General features: G+C 48.6%; 1 non-coding gene across 1 annotated transcript; it reads left to right on the forward strand.

The window, feature by feature from the left end:
• Positions 1 to 8,768: 8,768 nt before the first annotated feature.
• On the forward strand, positions 8,769 to 8,841 carry Trnav-cac (transfer RNA valine (anticodon CAC)). Its single transcript has one exon. It is a non-coding gene; the product is annotated as a tRNA-Val (tRNA).
• The last annotated feature ends 7,412 nt before the right edge of the window (positions 8,842 to 16,253 follow it).

Consider the following 16,253-nt stretch of genomic DNA (forward strand, 5'->3'; position numbering starts at 1 on the left):
CCCTTATGGAAGCGACCACTTTCCAATAGTTCTGAGCACACCGATAGCGAATGAATGTCCTCCACAGGTTCCCAAATGGCAAATCGACAAAGCAGATTGGGAACAGTTTCGTAAAATGGCTCTCTTAAGTTGGACCGACATGTGTGCTTTAAGCGTGGATGAAGCTGTAGAATACTTTACTGCTTTTTTGATTGATGTAGCAAATAAGTGCATCCCACAAACATCTGGACTGCCCGGGAAAAGACGTGTGCCGTGGTGGAACACTGAGTGTAGAAATGCGCGCAAAAAGCAAAATAAAGCATGGAGGCTGCTTCGGGAATCTCCCACAGCCGAGAATCTGGACAGTTTTAAGAATATAAAGTCCCAAGGCAGGAGAACGCGCCGACAGGCAAGAAGGGAAAGTTGGCAGAAGTTTTTATCGGGCATTAATTCATATACACAGGAGGCCAAAGTCTGGAACATGGTTAGCAGGGTAGCAGGCAGACAAGCACATTCACTTCCTCTAGTAAACACACAAGGCGACAGCTTGGAAGACCAGGCGAACTTCCTAGGTTCACACTTCGAACAGGTGTCGAGCTCGTCGCACTATAGTGAAGCTTTCCAAAGATACAAAACAAGAATCGAAAAACAGAAACTAGAGCGCAAGTCTACAAAACACGAAGCATACAATGAACCTTTCTGCATTGCTGAGCTACAAGCATCGCTTAACTGCTGCAATAATTCCGCTCCAGGCTCCGACCGTGTTGTATACGAAATGCTGAAACACCTGCCATCTGAAACACAAAAAACCCTCCTTTCCCTGTATAATGCTGTTTGGTTTTCCGGCGAGATCCCCTCGGCCTGGAAGGAAGCCATTATTATTCCAATTCTAAAACAGGGCAAGGACCCATCCTCCGTTACGAGCTACAGGCCCATTGCACTAACAAGCTGCCTGTGTAAACTTTTTGAAAAGATGATAAACCGCCGACTTATACATTTCCTCGAAGCAAACAAATCACTTGACCCATACCAGTGCGGTTTTCGAGAGGGTAGATCAACCTCTGACCACCTTATCCGTATCGAGGCACAAATTCGCGACGCTTTTGCCCACAAGCAATTCTTTCTTTCGGTGTTCCTCGATGTGGAAAAGGCTTACGACACCACATGGCGCTTTGGCATACTGCGAGACCTCTCACACTTAGGTGTCCGAGGAAAGATGCTGACCATGATCGAAAGCTATTTGTCCAATCGCACGTTCCGTGTTCGAGTGGGTAATGTCTTGTCCAGAATATTTGTCCAGGAAACTGGAGTGCCTCAAGGTGGTGTCCTGAGTTGCACACTTTTTATTATAAAAATGAATTCGCTACGTCTGTACATTCCACGGAACATGTTTTATTGCATATATGTGGACGACGTGCAGATCGGTTATAAATCGTGCAACCTTTCAATGTGTGAGCGGCAGGTCCAGCTGGGCTTGAACAAGGTCTCTAAATGGGCAGACGAGAATGGGTTTACGCTGAATGCACAAAAAAAGCACTTGCGTCCTATTCTCCAGGAAAAGAGGCTTTCATCCCGATCCAGACGTTGACCTACATGGTCAGCGTCTGTTGGTAAAAACAGAGCACAAGTTCCTAGGGCTAATTCTAGACACAAAACTTACGTTCATACCGCACATTAAGTACATAAAAAACAAGTGCATTAAAACTATGAATATTCTAAAAGTGTTGTCACGCACTATGTGGGGTAGTGACAGGAAGTGCCTGATGAACCTTTATAAAAGCCTTGTACGCACGCGCCTAGATTACGGGGCGATAATCTATCACTCTGCGACACCAAGTGCCTTGAAGATGCTTGACCCAGTCCACCATTTGGGCATTCGTCTTTCTACGGGTGCTTTTCGCACCAGCCCCGTAGAAAGCCTTTACGTTGAATCGAATGAGTGGTCGTTACACCTCCAGAGATCTTACCTATCTTTTGTATATTTCCTCAAGGTGAACGCAAACAATGAACACCCCTCACACACTGCAATTATTGATTTGTCCAGTTCTGAACTTTTTCACAACCGACCTTCGATGAGACAGCCCTACTCACTTCGTGTGAGGGGCCTAGCTGTAGAAACGGGTGTGCCACTTCTCGAACACTGTCTAATGGCTCCCGCTCCACATCTCCCGCCGTGGCAGTGGCAGCATATAGATTGTGATGTTTCTTTCCTGGAAGTAACTAAGCACGCGCCACTTGCACATATTCGTACACACTTCTTCGAACTCCAGCACAAATACACTTGTCCAGAATTCTTTACAGACGCCTCAAAGTCCGATACTTCTGTATCTTACGCAGCCGTTGGTCCATCTTTTTCCGATTCCGGCATTCTGCACCCAAATTCAAGTATCTTCACAGCGGAAGCTTACGCCATACTTGCGGCCGTTAAACACATACAACAATTAAAACTACAAAAGGCAGTGATATATACGGATTCCCTAAGCGTGGTAAAAGCTTTAAAAACTCTGAAAAAACACCAAAACCCTGTCCTTGTGTCGCTATACTCTCTTTTATGCACGATCTACTCTCACAAACAACATGTCGTAGTGTGCTGGGTGCCAGGGCACCGCGAGATACAAGGAAATGTGCTGGCGGACCAGCTAGCTGCATCCGCCCACGAAAATAGTCAAAATATATCCATGAATATCCCTGCACTAGACCTAAAACCTTTCCTCAAAAGAAAGCTCAGGGCCTTTTGGCAAAGCACATGGGACAAGCATACACAAAATAAGCTACACGTTATCAAACCACACCTTGGTAGTTGGCCGCCAACATCAAAGTCACGCCACACAGAAGTTACACTTACCAGGCTAAGAACAGGACACACATACAGTACACATTCATATCTTTTGTCCGGCGACGATCCACCTTTGTGTGAGAGATGTGGTGAAGCACTCACCGTGCTTCACATTTTAATCCATTGTAATGAACTGGACATGCTTAGAAAAAAGTACTTTTTACTTCCCTACCGACAACAATTACCACTTCACCCGTCAATGTTTATCGGTAGGGAACCGGTTTTTAAACACCAGTCACTCTTAGCGTTTCTAAACGAAGTCCATAGCTTTCACATCACACACCCAGGCAGTCCGTAGCGCGACCTCTGAAAAGAGGTCGTTGCTACGGCCCAGGCAGCACGCCGCCATTGGACCGATCTCGGCCCAACGTCGGCAAATGACGGCAGCAATATTGGCCCCACGTCGGCAAATCACGCTCGCGCTACTTTCACCCGCATCGGCCCGACGTCGGCTAGCCGCCTTTGGGTCGATGCGGGCTTGCCGGCTTCGGGCCGACGTGGGCTAGCCAGCGTCGGTCCGAGACGGGCCTGCCGCTATTCAGCCGATGATGGCAAGCCGTCAATGGGCCTATGTATGCTAGCCGATGCTGGCGCGGTGTCGGCCCCGCCGACGTCGGGTAGCCGCCGGCGTGACCGTTTACACCCGTTATTATGTTTTAGCAGTGGTGGCTTACCGTGCGTTAGGTACGGTAGTACTGTACCGTCGTGGTCGGCACGTAGCTAGTTTATATGGAGACACCGGCGGTAGCTGCTCGATGCGCAAAGTAACTTGATCAGGCAGGCTGATACATGTGTTATAAAGTAAAATGGCTGCGTGCCGACCAGGGCAGTTCGGTATTACTGTGGTTTCTGTACTGTAAGGAGAATCGAAAGGTGGGCCAGTTGGTAATTCATTTTCTTCGTTCAGCGAACTGGGAGCGCGGAACGTGAGCGCTCGTCTTATGTGGTTCCTCGCTTCGTCCTTTGTGTTTTTTCCGCGCTCCCAGTTCGCTGAACGAAGAAAATACTGTACTGTAAGTCAGCAGCGCTAAAATAGACTATTAGCGGCCCAACGACATTCATCGACTGCCATTGGTGCCATATTCGAAAAATGCTTCCTAATTAGAACGACTGCTCCACTGATGCCTTAGTGTGCGATTAAGACCCACAATTCTGTCGAACCGTGCAAGGCCGAGAACGAAAGTCAATATTGTCTCAAACAAAACGAAATTGATGAAAGGCCTGCTGCACCAACTACGCATGCGTCTGAGAAATTAAGGAACAACACATTTGCAAGGTGATAAACACAAATTTATTCACAGATATGAACACACGCCAGCAGTTCCGGCATAATTAGACCATAAAGGAATATCTAAACATCTATAGATACCGTAGCCAACATCTAAAACAACCTCACAGCCACCGTATTCCTCAAAAAAAGCAGGACAATCCTAATCGAGAATGGGATCAGGCGCAAAGTCATAGGCGTGAGCAGGGTTCCCTTTCAGGGGGGGGGGTTCATCGCGGCGCCCCCCCCCCCCCCTCTCTATTAAGTCAATGTGTTTGGCAGACCTTGCGCCTACCTCTAGGTGACTACGGGGGCCGGCCGCCCCCCCTGACCCACTGTGCGCACGCCTATGCGAAGAGTTACAGTTTCTTCAACGTTATGCGCAAAGAACTAGAACGGGCAAAATTAGGAATAAGGATTAACGAAGTATATCTTAGCTACTTGCGTTTTGCGGACGATATCGCGCTTTTCAGTAACGACGGTGCCGAATCACGAAAAAAATTCTGGAGATGTAAACGAAGGCAGCATTAAAGTAGGATTAAAGACGGACCCGAAGAAAAGAAAGATAATGTTAGGCGGCTTGCCGAAAAAGCGAGATTAAGAGTGGCAACTAGACTAGAGGATTGTGTATACGCGTGAGCTAATTACGAGCAGAGGAGCACCCCCCCCCCCCCACACGTTTATTAAGTTCACCAAGGAACGGTAGGCATTCGTAACACACGACTGGCAATTAAATTAGCGTTATCTTTTAAGCGGGAATTGCAATTTTTTCAGTGATATCTTAAGGGCCAAAAAGATGGATAAACTGCTGCACGCGACGCGAGAAACATTGCGAGCGGTACCACAAGATCCCATGAACTCTACATCTAAACAAGATAGACAAGCACGCATTCTTAATCTAAAGGTAAGATTGTAACAGAAAGGAATGGTGGATAAAAACCACTCACGTGTGCCCGTTGCATCGCTAAAAACACGAGCGAATAAAAAAAATGCAAGCGCACCATATCAGAATGCACAAAACACGATCGCCAATAGAGAATACGCGATAAGAAGAGAACAAAAATCTGATGACACGTAACAGCAGCGAACACGCGGCCTTATATGAGGTGAGCATGGAAGCATGGGGCCACTGGTTTCTCGCTGCGGTGATCACTGCCGAAAACAATGCCGGAATCCTGCCGCGTATCCGTCTCGTGCACGATTTTGACTTTCCACCACACATGTCCACACACCGCACTTCTTGGAGTATTCTGCTGGTCGGAGTGAAAAAAACCTGCTCCCGCAGCTACGATTGTCCCGCCGTCTGGACGGCTATCCTACCCTGCCTGGTCAAGCGAGTTTCGCGACAATGACGCTGAACGAGGGGAAGGGAGGGAGGGGGGGTAGAGGTTGAAGAGACGAAAAAAAAAGCGAATTTTCCCTTCTTGACAGCACGGCTCAGCCTACCACAATGGTGTGCGATGCCCCCATCATGTCTATGGGCATGCCGTTTGAGAAAGGCGTTCGTCGAATTTTCAATGCATCACTTGTTGCCACATGTCGCTGCATGAAAACTTTCCGTACACCACGTTGGAGCCGCATTTTTCATCGTATTTCACGTGCCATAATAATAATTTTATGCGACTGTTTCTGAAAGCACGCCGGAAGCAATCGCTGAGCGAGATTTTTACTTGAAAAAGATATGTATGTCGCAAAATGGACGGCAAAGAAGTGCAAATGCGAACTGTAAAACACGTCGCAAACACGTGTTTGTCAGTTCGTTAAAGATGGTCAGCGGGCTAATTGATTTGTAAACATTCAAACGACAAAACGTGTTTTCACTTCGCCCGGTCTTTTTCGCACCATACCTATTTTCTCAAGTAATGAACCAACTAGCTCAGCAACACGCCTTGCTGAGCTTTTACTATTTTAATAAAATAAAATTATGTGACATCACTGAAGCAAATGCGCTTGTTACGCTTCACCCAAACACGCGCGTGAGTAAATATGTGTAAACACAGAGATCGGAAACTGTCCGTGTAGTATATGAGCGCTGGCGGCACACACTCAGCGGCTGAAAGGATATAGCGCAATAAATATGATGGCGGGCTCGATTTATGCACAGAATTAGTATTCACATAAAACTTCTTCCGCTAAAAGCACTCGTGCGAGAATGTTTCGGTGAATTTTGATGCTGGATACATTAGCGAAGTCGGCCGACCAGTGACAAAAACATTTACGAAACAGAAGTACTTCGATTTTGGCCCATGAAGTTATGGTATGTGTTATAACGTTTCAACATTTTTGATAGCGTTGAACAACTGGTCAACGAAGTGGCCATCTAATTTCAGTCAGTTATTCTTCTAAAGACCACCTTTTTTTGGTAGAAAAGTGACTGTGCTAGTGATAGTTGTTAGTCATTGTCATAGCAGAAACGAATAAGAGAATGCAAGCTATTCAGTCGGAGATACTTCGCGCCCCGAGTCGTACGTGCGGCATTAGCACAGTTCAATATCTGAACTTTGTTATTTGTGCTAGTACAGCAATCCATGTAGCGGCATTCTGCAGCTTAAGCTACAAATATTCAAGCGCCTAATGCTTGATGCCTAACGCCTAATTACGATTGTATCCTAGGCGGGCGAGCTGCCGGGATTCTTCGGCGGGCTAAAGGTAGAGCGCAACGTCCAGGTTATTCTCGTCACTGACGGCCGGCAACACGGCGTCCAGCGTCGTTGAGGGGCTTCCGTGAACTAGTTTGAACGGCGTCATATGTGCGCCATTTCTTACACTGCCGTGTTAACCTCAGGTTATGTGCGGAAGATATTATGGCGTCCCATGTCATGTGTTCGACGTACAGTACATTGCCAGCATGTCGGCGAGGGCTTCATTTACCCTCTCGGTGAGGCCATTCGCCTGCGGGTGATGTCCGTCGGTGACTTGTGTGGCTCTATTTCAAGATGGTTTGCGTTAGCTCTGCCGTAAAAGCCGCACCTCTGTCGGTGACGAGGACTTTTGGAGCGCCGCGACTAAGGAGGACGTTCTCAACAGGGCATGTATAACTGTCTGAAGGGAGACAAAGTTCCAACATCGTCGATAAGCCATCGGCTCCGCCGATGTCAGCTGAAGCACGGCAGAGTGACGGCATGCTCGGACCAATGTTGCCGGTGAAAACCATCGGCTCGGCCGATGTCGGCGAAAGTACGGCAAAACGGCGGCTAACTCGGCCCAATGTTGCCGGTGAAAGCCATCGGCTAAGCCGATATCGGCGGAAGAACAGCAAAACGCCGGCAACCTCGGCCCAGTGTTGCCGGTGAAAGAAATCGGCTAAGCCGATATCGGCGGGAACACGGCAGAAGGCCGGATAACTCGGCCCAACGTTGCCGGCGAAAGACCAACATCGGCTGAAAGGCGGCAAAATCGGTCCACTTTTGCCGGCAGAAGTCAACGGCTCCGCCGATATCGGCGCCAGGCTGGCAATGCTGGCCCGAGGTGGGGCCGCGCACAGCCGCCGTAATACCAATATCGGCCCGACGTTGTGTGCTGCCTGGGGGGAGATACATTAGAGAAGCACCTGCCTCCCCGCCTTTGGCCTCAAAGGCCTTGAGGAGGTATTCGTGCTGACACCATATCCTAGTTCTTTATCATGACGACCATTTGTCATTCATTCTCTATGCGCATGTTTCACGTCACTCCCATGATTTTATTACCGATATGTTTTACCCGCCTTTAGCGTGAGGAATTTTAGGCCCCTATACAGCCACTTAACACAACCATTGTTCACTTTCGCTATCTGGTCGTGGCGCTCTTTGGCCATCACATGGCCCTTGCGCCAATAAACATTATATATCATCATCATCATAGGCAGTGCCTTACCAGATCTTGTTGTTACTACGGATAGCCGGCCCGTGACGTTGCGTGGCTATCTCAAGGAAGTGGTAGACAGTGTACGTTTTTTATCTGTTCGTTTTTCGTTGGATTATCTAGCAAGTGTTAGAAGAAAAGAATTGTACAAAGATGTATGTGCTATGGTTTTGCCAGTACCATTGTACAGGGCCATATACAGTGGAAGACCGGCACAAAATGTACTGAAGCGGGTGAGAAACATGCAGGTACCTACAGGGGTGAAAACATTTTTCTTCAAGTTACACACAGGAACGCTATCAGTAAAGACTTTCACAGAGGAACGGGGCTTTTTTACACCATGGGGGTCACACTGCTTGATATGTAAGAAACCAGAAACAATAGACCATGTTTTTTTTGCATTGTTGGGAAGGGGTACATTTTTGGGACATTTTGCAGAGGACAATAAAGAAGGTTTTTCCACTAGATCCACACGGGATAAGGTATCTCGCAGTAACGAATGATGAGGGGATCCCATTTGATGTAGTGATGTTGACCGGTCTCCACTGTATATGGCGTGCGCGAATGGCCGGATACCACTTCGACCCGGATGCAAAGCCAGCAGTGATTTATTTCAGGCAAAGCATGTCTCCATTCATTGAGTGTAGTAAAATACAGGATATCGAGCCAGAATCGTTGTCAAGGTTTGAACCTCTGGCAACCCTTAAGTATTTTTAAGAGGACAACATCAGTCCAAATGGGACTGATGGCAATGCTTGTTCCTTTTCCTTTGTATTTTATTATGTGAGTGTGCAATGACTGCCCTGTACAATGTCCAAGCCAGGCAATAATAAAAAAAAAAAATCCGCTCTCGTAGTGTAGTGGTCATCACGTGCGCTTCACACGCGCAATGTCCCTGGTTCGATCGCAGGCGAGAGCATCACCTTGTTTGACATTTTTTTTTTGCGAAAGAGATATTCGATTAAAAGGCTGAATAATAGTCCCCGTGTCGTGTTCCGCTCTCGTAGTGTAGTGGTCATCACGGGATTCCACTTCCGGCCGCGATAGCGAGCGGACGCATTTGGAATGGGCTCTGTCGGAGCGATATCAGCGGCCGTTTCTTGCCGCGGAAACAGGGCGTCTGCTCCCTCGGATAACGAGTATCGCGTTGTTTTGCCTAGTCTGCCATCAGGAAGTTTAGTTTTGAATACGGTTTTCATGCATGGGGATGTGAGGGCCCGGCCCTATTGTGTAGAAGACTTCAGGGATACGCTGAGTGATTTGAAATTGCTCCCCGAGGTTTCGTCCTTGGGGGCGTATCAAATGAATCACGTATGGGTAGTCACGTTCAAGTGTGCGGAAGGCGCGAAGAGGCTGCTCGAAAAAGCCGACGTGAAAGTGAAGGGCAAGCGATGCGTCCTCATTGACCCGCCGAAGAAGGAACTGCGGTTGAAGTTGCACTGGCTCCTGCCTACCGTTCCCGATGACGACGTACTGGCGGCCTTGCTGAACTACGGAAGAGTGACGGATATAGTCAAGGAACGCTGGAAGGTCAGCGGCGTGTCTGACTAGGCATCAACGACACGTACCGTGACAATGAACCTGAAGGCAGGAGTCAAGCCAGAGGATATACCCCATCAGATAAGGATTGCTGGTGAGCTTGCCCTTGTGGTAGTGCCGGGAAGGGCACCACTATGTCTTCGCTGTCAGTGCACCGGGCACATTCGCCGGGACTGTAACGTGCCGCGCTGCACGCTGTGTCGTCGCTTTGGCCACACCGAGACAGAATGCGTGCGTACCTACGCCAGTGTCGCGGGGCCCGTGGGGAGTGACGACATCTCGGAGCTTCTAATGGATGAAGCCGATTCGGAAGCAGCAGCGAGTGCTGAGACAGAAAGCGCTACGACGGACAGTGCACCGGCTGAACAAATCTCAGGCGAGAAAGTTCGAGCGGGGCCGGCGAACTTCAAAGGCGAAGGCGCACTACCGCTTACAGATGAAGCCTCAGAAGCAGCACTGGTCAGGGATGAGAAGAGCAAAGCGCCAGTGGCGGGTGGCAAGAAGGAAGTGGAGGAGGCAATGGACATTTCTAAGGAAGGCGCCGCGACTAATAAGCGACCACACGAAGGCGTCGAGGGAGAGGGTTCTTCTACGGACCTGATCAGCGCCATCCCGCAGGGGCGTCTGCGCAAGCAGGCGTTTGGTGTGTAGCGACACCACGGACCCGAGCTAACGGGGGGGTTTCGACCCCCTCCCACGCCTAGCCGTGCGTGGCTTTGCCGTGTCCGGGGAAAAGGGGATCCTGGGGGTTGAGCCGACGCCGGGTGACTGGACCTTTAAGGCCCCCCGACAGAGGCAACATACCCCTTTGGCCCCGGCTTCACGTAGACGGCACCCTTGGGCTGACCCACCCAAGGGAAATCGGCAGTCGCCTTTTCCTGTCTCTCTCCCTCCACATCTTCGTCTTTCTCATTTTTAATCTTTCCTGTCTACTCATCTCTTCTGTTTACTTCCACTTTTCTCGGCGGCAAGGGTTAACCTGGTGTACATGTCCAACCTTGGATATATATATTAGGTTATAGTAACGGCGTACTACTGGCGTTGTGCAGACCTGTTTACATGCTCTGCCACGTCCCCTTGTTGGGCTCCGTGGTGGGCGGTAGGTGTCGTTGCCGAAAAAACACATTTTCCCATGGGATCACCAAACCCTTTCTGTTTTGATCGCCGCCCTAAAAGAGGGGCGCACCGATGCAAACGCATTCTCTCTCTTAAAAAAACAAGACCCGTTCCCCAAGTACCATGTTATCAATTGCGAGAATCCAGACAAGAAAGCCCGCAACATCTCACCGTTCCTTGTGTCCAGGTGTCTCATAGAGACCATCGGAAGTGGCTACAAGGCCACCAAGATGGCCAGTGGGGACATTCTGCTAGAGGTTAAAGACAAGACACAGTTTCTGAAATTGGCAAACCTTGTATCATTTGGGGACAAGCCCATAACTGTCACTTCACCGAACGATGAACACCGTCAAGGGTGTCGTGTCAGATGACGACCTAATGGATCTATCAGACGAGGAACTCCTAACTGGATGGAAAGATCAGAACGTCGTACAGGTGCAGCACATAAGAATCCGACGTGAAAACAAAGAGCTACCAACCCGGCACATCATCCTAACCTTCGCCTCAAGCACTCTACCAGATGAAATTGAGACCGGCTACCTGAAACTACGCGTGAGACCGTACATTCCAAACCCGCGACGCTGCTTCAAGTGTAAACGGTTCGGACATGCTTCGCAGAGTTGCCGAGGGCAGCTAACCTGTGCAAAATGCGGCACGACGGGACACTCTACCGATGATGATTGCAAGGCCGAGGTACATTGCGCCAACTGCGACGGTGACCATCCAGCATATTCCAGGTCCTGCGCTGCGTGGAAAAAAGAAAAAGAAATTCTAACAATCAAAGTCACACACAACATCAGTTTCCGTGAAGCAAGACGGCGTGTCTCGCCGCACATTGCCGCGAAAACATCTTTCGCCGAAGTGGTGCAACGGGGGGTAGCACCACAACGGCATGAGGCGGTTGCCGAAGCCACGCGTAGCGTGCCGAGGCTACCGCCATCAGCCCCCACGGTGGGAGCAACCAAGGCTGCCCTGCCTTCCTTTAACATGGCCATGCCAGAGGCTTCTTCCAACCATGGCACCTCGGAGGTCAAGGAGCTCCCTTCGACCTCCAGGTTGGTCGGGCCAAAGGCTTTGTCTTTGAAGGCGAAGCCAACACTGCGCGCACACCGCTCGCTGGAACGCTTGTCCAATGCCTCGCACGAGGCAATGGACACAACTCCAAGTGGAAAGGCGCAGGCAGCGCCAAAGGAGCGGCGAGAACCTCTCGACCGCTCCAAAAAAGACAGAACCCTAATTACAGGGCCTGACAAAGGCTCTGTAAAATAAGTCACTTTCACCTTTTGCGACACACAGCACACGTACACTTTCAACATGGACACAATATTACAATGGAACGTCAGAGGACTATTACACAACCTAGACGACATACAGGAGCTCCTTAGTAATTTGTGTCCAAAAGTGCTGTGTGTACAGGAGACGCACTTAAATCCCAGACACACAAACTTCCTCCGCCAGTATGTTGTTTTTCGGAAAGATCGCCAGGATGCTGTCGCATCTTCTGGCGGGGTAGCTATCATACTTGACAAAAGCGTAGCATGCCAGCACTTTCCACTCCGAACGGCACTGGAGGCAGTAGCCGTTCGAGCTATAATTGCAAACAAACTCATGACTATCTGCTCAATATACATACCCCCACAGTACCAGCTACACAAACACGAACTTCAATCTTTTATAGACGAGTTGCCGGAACCCTACTTTGTTCTAGGCGATTTTAATGCACACAGCAGCCTGTGGGGCGACCCTCGCACCGACGCGCGAGGCCGCCTCATTGAAAATTTTCTCTTTTCCACGGGCGCATGTCTACTTAACAAGAAAGAACACACGTTTTTTAGCCTTGCGAAAAAAACATATTCATCCATCGACCTTAGCATCATTTCCCCGTCTATTTTACTAGATTTTAACTGGGAAGTGGTTAAAAACCCTTTTGGGAGTGACCACTTCCCAATACTACTCAAAACACAAAGAGCAAATGATTATCCACCCCAGGCTCCTCAGTGGAATCTTGACAAAGCCGATTGGGAGAAGTTCCATAAGCTTACTAATATCTCGTGGGCGGACATGTGTTCTTTTAGTATTGACAGTGCTGTTGAGTATTTTACTGCTTTTATAATTAACGCTGCCGCTCAATGTATAGCGGAAATAGCCAGGGCCACAAGCAAACGTCGTGTCCCCTGGTGGAACGACGAGTGCCGTAAGGCTCGGAGGAAACAAAACAAGGCGTGGACGCTATTGCGTGACTCCCCCACAGCTGAAAATCTAGTAATGTTTAAGCAAGCAAAATCCCAAGGGAGGAGAACGCGTCGGCAGGCTAGGAGAGAAAGCTGGCAGAAGTTTCTATCGGGAATAAACTCATACACCGACGAAGGTAGAGCCTGGAACCGGGTTAAGAAAATAAGAGGGCAACATACATTTTCACTTCCTTTAGTAAACATACAGGGCGACACCCTGGAAGACCAAGCCAACTCTCTCGGTGCACATTTTGAAGATGTTTCCAGCTCGTCTCACTATTCGGAAACGTTTAAAAGGTACAAAGGAATAATTGAGAGACAAAAGCTTGAACGCAAATCCACAACAGACGAACCATATAACAGACCATTCTGCCTAGCAGAGCTGGAGGCGTCGCTCAATTGCTGCAACAATTCTGCGCCTGGCTCTGACCGAATAGTGTATGAGATGCTGAAACATTTGCCCCATGAGACACAGAAGACTCTCCTCAGTCTCTATAACACTATATGGTTTTCTGGCGAGATGCCCTCAGCTTGGAAGCAGGCCATCGTAATTCCCATCCTGAAACAGGGTAAGGACCCATCTCTTGTTACGAGTTACAGGCCTATAGCCCTAACCAGTTGTCTCTCTAAATTATTCGAAAAGATGATAAACAGGCGGCTGCTACATTTTCTAGAATCCAACATTTTTCTCGATCCATACCAGTGGGTATTTCGAGAGGGACGATCTACAGCTGGTCATTTAATACGTATCGAGGCAGCAATTCGCGATGCATTCCTCCATAAGCAATTCTTTCTCTCAGTATTCCTTGATATGGAAAAGGCTTACGATACAACATGGCGGTTTGGAATACTGAGAGACCTCTCACACTTAGGCATCCGAGGTAGAATGTTGAATATTATAGAGAGCTACCTGTCGAACCGCACATTTCGTGTCCGAGTGGGAAATGTTTTATCGGATCTGTTTGTCCAAGAAACTGGAGTACCACAGGGTGGGGTGCTTAGCTGCACTCTTTTTATTTTAAAAATGAACTATTTGCGTCTTTCCATGCCGCGCAACATGTTCTATTGCACGTATGTGGATGACATACAGATAGGTTTTAAGTCGTGCAACCTCGCAATCTGTAAGCGGCAGGTACAGCTCGGCCTAAACAAGGTGGCTAAATTGGCAGACGAGAACGGGTTCAGCCTCAATGCACAAAAAAGCACCTGCGTGCTCTTTTCTAGGAAAAGAGGCATACACCCCGATCCCGAACTTGATCTGCAGGGTCAGCGTTTACCAGTAAATGCAGAACATAAATTTTAGGCTTAATTCTCGATTCAAAATTAACCTTTGTGCCACATATAAAACATCTGAAAAACAAGTGCTTGAAAACAATGAACCTCTTAAAACTGCTGTCACGCACTACGTGGGGTAGTGACAAAAATGTCTGTTGAATCTGTACAGGAGTCTTGTACGCACGCGTCTCGACTACGGAGCCATAACGTATCGGTCGGCTTCACCAAGCGTCCTAAAGATGCTCGATCCTGTCCATCATTTAGGTATTCGCCTCTCTACAGGTGCCTTCAGGACGAGTCCTGTAGAAAGCCTGTATGTGGAATCTGACGAGTGGCCACTTCATTTGCAGAGGTCATACCTATCATTCATGTATTTTTTAAAAGTTAGTTCGAACAATGAACACCCCGCACACCCTACCTTAAATGATTTGTCCAGCTCCACCCTCTTTTATAACCGCCCCCGAGTGAGACAGCCCTACTCTCTGCGTGTGAGAGGCTTGGCAGAGGAAATGGGTGTTCCACTTCTTGAACACAACGTGATGCCTCCCGCAATAGAGCTCCCACCGTAGCAGTGGCAGACTATCGACTGTGACCTATCTTTTGTAGAGGTTACTAAACACGCCCCACTTGCACATATCCACACGTATTTTCTTGAATTACAGCACAAATATTCTTGCTCTGAATACTTTACAGATGCTTCAAAATCTCACACTGGTGTGTCTTATGCGGCGGTCGGCCCATCATTCTCCGATGCCGGCGTTCTGCACCCTAATACAAGTATTTTCACCGCAGAAGCCTATGCGATATATGCTGCCGTTAAACACGTTAAGCAATTACAATTACAAAATTCAGTCATATACACAGATTCATTAAGCGTCGTAAAGGCATTGAAAACCCTCAAGAAACACAAAAAACCCTGTCATCGTCTCGCTGTATTCACTGCTATGTACCGTTTACTCACTCAAACAGCATGTTGTAGTCTGCTGGGTTCCAGGACACCGTGAGATAGAAGGCAATGTTATGGCAGACAAACTGGCTGCATCCGTCGAAGAAAGCGCTGCCAATACATCTGTTGCAGTCCCTGCATTGGACCTTAAGCCCGCTCTAAAGAAATCATTAAGGGCACACTGGCAGCGCTTGTGGGATAGAGAAACCAAAAATAAATTGCATGTCATCAAGCCCTGTCTTGGTGCCTGGCCACCGGTGTCAAAGTCACGCTATACAGAAGTCACACTTTGTAGAATGAGAATAGGACACACACATGGTACACACGCACACCTTTTGTCCGGCGGTGACCCACCCATGTGTGAGAAATGCGACGCGCCACTCACTGTATTCCACATCCTCCTTCAACGCACCCATCTTGATGCCATCAGAGAAAAGCATTTTCCATCACACCGCCGACATCTCCCACTCCATCCCTCAATGTTCATAGGCAGCGAACCTGTTTTTAAATATGATTCACTCCTCGGTTTTCTCAAAGATGTACATAGTTTTAATGTTATATTTCCAGGCAGCCGCAGCACGGCTTCTCAACAGAGGCCGCTGCTGCGGTAGTTCTCTCAAAGAAAAGCACTTGCCTCCAGGCCTTTGGACACAAAGGACTTGATGAGGCACACGTGCTATTCACTCCGTACGTCATCGCCATAATTTCATTGTATATATATATATATAGATCTATTCACACATTTTCATGTCACTCCCATGATTTTAATAGATATATGTTTTTACCCGCCTTTAGGGCGTGGAATTTTAAGGCCCTTATACAGCCACTTACCATAATCATTGCTCACATCTTTTTGTCCCACGACCTGGCGCTCTTTGGCCATTAATTGGCCCTTGCGCCATAAAACATCACATATCATCATCATGATCAGCGCCGGAGAGCCACCACCAAAAGCAGCCCCCCAGCGTCGGGCAACGTTGCGGCCAAGGCCGACCATCCCACAAGACCGGAGGCTGACGGCGTAGACACCATCGACGCCGCCACCACCGCCACCGGTTACATAGCAGTAAGCTTAGGAAGCCCCGTTCTAGGTATCGGGCCCCACGGTAATCTGTCGTCAAGGGTAAGCCCCATACTCTGGGTCTCTATTATACTATATTATTGCAATGGCACTGCCTGATAAACCCTTGCGCTTCGCCACAATCAATGTTAGAGGGCTTGCAG

This window comes from Rhipicephalus sanguineus, chromosome 1, assembly GCF_013339695.2.
Source record: "Rhipicephalus sanguineus isolate Rsan-2018 chromosome 1, BIME_Rsan_1.4, whole genome shotgun sequence".
Taxonomy (NCBI): Eukaryota; Metazoa; Arthropoda; class Arachnida; order Ixodida; family Ixodidae; genus Rhipicephalus; species Rhipicephalus sanguineus.